Genomic DNA, 2,821 nt, shown 5'->3' on the forward strand with positions numbered 1-2,821 from the left:
ACAATGGAGGCTGGTAACATCAGTAAAACAAGCAAAGTGACATTCCATAATGCAATTTGCAAAAGGTTAAGTCGATCCACCAACGAAAGCTTGATCTTAGCAAACACTCTCTCCCTACAGCAGCTTCCCCAGCATTTTTACATATCAGTCAGTAATTTGTCTGTCCTTGAGCCAGCAACCTTGCTGTGCTACAATTCTTTATCTTATGACAGAGCCTTTAGCCTGGGGAAAGTTACCTGTCTTTTGCAAGGTTAACATTTCTATATGTAATTCCAAAAGGTTAGGCTAAAGCCCTAAAGACCATAGGGCTTTGGAGGCCTGTGAAATACATTTGCTTTATAGTATACTCCACACACAGGGATGGAAGCTGCTCCAGGGAGGCTCAAGGACACCTGCTGGCCACTCTCCTGGGTTTTTTTTTCCCCAATTTTAGTTGGAGGGCTCTTTGCCCTCCTGCCCAAGGCAGGTGGGTGAGTTGGTGAAGATGGGCTTCTTTGTGCAGGAGATGCAGGGAAGGAGAGCGAAGGGTGCAGGTGGCAAGGGGACCCGGGCCGATATATTCTGGAGCAGCCAAAGCAAGCAGGGCTGGCCAGTGCAGGACAGGGCAGACACCGACCCACTGTGGAAGGAGTGAGAGGTGCTCGGTGGTCCCAGAACCCCCAAACAACAGTGAAGGCAGGAGCATCACCCACGAGGTCACGGGGGATAGGCTCAGAAATGGTGCCTGTCCCTTGGCCCCCATTCTGTGGGTGAGAACTAGTGGGCTTGCTGGTGCCAGGAGCAGGACCCACCCTCAGGCTGTTGAGCCAGATGGAGAAGACGCCAGGCCATCGCAAGCCCCGACGTCCAGAGCACCAGGTCAAGGGAGGTGGTGTTGTTCCTAATAGTGTTCTTTCAGGGTGACCATGGAGTGAGACAACAGCACGTGCAGCAGAAAGAGGACAGGGTCCATGGCACGGTCCACAAAAAGGAGGAAGGGACGGGGTCTGGAGCCCAGGAGCCAGGGCTCCACGACAGGAGGTCAGCAGAGAGGCTGGGACGGCCTCAAGGAGGTGGATGGGTTTGGTGTACAGATTCGTTTCCCAGTGAGGTGACAGTGATCCAGGTCCCTTGAGAAAGGCAGGTGGAGAAAGAGGAGGTGAGGGGCGTGGCCCTCATCATAAAGACCTGCAAATGGTGGGGACCTGCCGGTGGCGGCCACCAGATTTGAGGTCATGAGCTGAGTTATGGTCAGTTGGCTGCCTGTCCGTTAGCCTCCTCCCCCTGCCTGGCACAGGCCAGAGCAGACAGGTAGGTATCATAGCTGGGGTGTAGCCAGGCAGACACCGGGTACCGGGGGGTGGGTGGGCATGGTCAAGAGCAGCTATGAACCATGAGGTTGGGGATAGTTGGAGCAGTGGTCCTGTGTCACAGCAGGAGTGAGAGCTGGAGGCACAGGGCGCCACGAGCTCTTGCAGCAGAGGCAGGGGGACCTAGCTGGAGGAGACCCCTCAGTCTCTTGACGCTGTCCCCAACCGCTACCTGTGCCTGGAGGGTGGCCCTCACTGGGGTGCAACATGGAGCCCCCTCCTTACTTTCTTTGCTATCCCTGAGGGAGCTCCTGGACATGACTGCATGGCTGCCTCCATCCCCAAAGCCAAAGCATCGTCATCTTCCTGGCTAGGCAGATGCCACCTTTCCTATCCCGTTGCTCCAGCCAAGGCCCGGGGGCTCCTGACCCTCCACTCTGTTCTCTCTCCACCCTGTATCCCTTTGACCTTCAAATCCTATCTGTCCCACCTGCTGATGTCTCTCACTTTGGGCCACTTCTCTGTGTCCCCACAGTCATCCACTCCAAACCTGGCTCTCAGCTGCTCAGCTGGGCCCAAGTCACTCGCTTTGTGAAGCCAACACCTGCTTGAAACCTTCCCACGGTTTCTGCCAAGTCTGAGTCCTGAGCGCGGCTGAACAGCCTTCTGTGCAAATGCCTACATTCGGCACCAGAAATTCTACGTGACATTAACTTTCCAAATCGGCTGCGTCTGCCCAGAGCCAAACCACTGGCTAGGAGACCCCACCTTGCCACGTTTGGATGCTCCCCCTCCTCTCGGGGCTGTGCAGGTGTCTTGGAGCTTCCAGGACCTTCCATGGCCAAAGAGATCCCAACCAAAGTGGCCCCTGCCCCTGGGTTCCCTGACGGGCCCCCGGCTGTCCCACGGTGCTGGCTCGGCCTCATGGGACCTCGTGGTCAGCTTCCCCACATGCTGTCCGGGGTCCAAAATGCCTCCCAGCTGGGCTGCAACTGAGTGGCTTTGGTTCTGTTAAACACCCCCATCTGTCCTCTTCCCATCTCGGGGCTCGTGCACCTTGAACCCTGCTGCACGTCACCTGCCCTTAGAGCCCCGTCCCCACACAGTGAGCCCCCCCTCCGCCTCGGGGCCTGCAAGGTGCAGAGCCGCGGGGGGTGGCGCCTCAGGCGGGGCGGGGAGCGTTGGAACCGGGGTGCAGGCGCTGCACGGCGCTGGCTCCCGCCCGGTCGTCGGGCCGCAGCGCGCCCCTCCCCGCGGACCCTCCGGCGGGGCGGGGGGCTCCGGGGAGAGGGCGGAAGGTTGAGCGGGGACGGGCACAGGGCCACGCCTCATGCAGTCCGCTGCCGACCGCCGCCCCGACTGCAGGCGACGCAGCCGGCGGAGTCCGGAGCGCTGGGGCCGAGTGCGGGACTCGAACAGGTGCGCAGGGGACCGCCAGGGGGCGCTGCTCCGAGGAGGCCCGGCCCGGGACGTGGCTTCCGGCCCCGCCCACCGCCGCCGTGGGGCGGGCTCGGCGCGTGCGCACTGGGACT

This window comes from Cynocephalus volans, chromosome 15 (genome assembly GCF_027409185.1).
Source record: "Cynocephalus volans isolate mCynVol1 chromosome 15, mCynVol1.pri, whole genome shotgun sequence".
NCBI classification, from domain to species: Eukaryota; Metazoa; Chordata; class Mammalia; order Dermoptera; family Cynocephalidae; genus Cynocephalus; species Cynocephalus volans.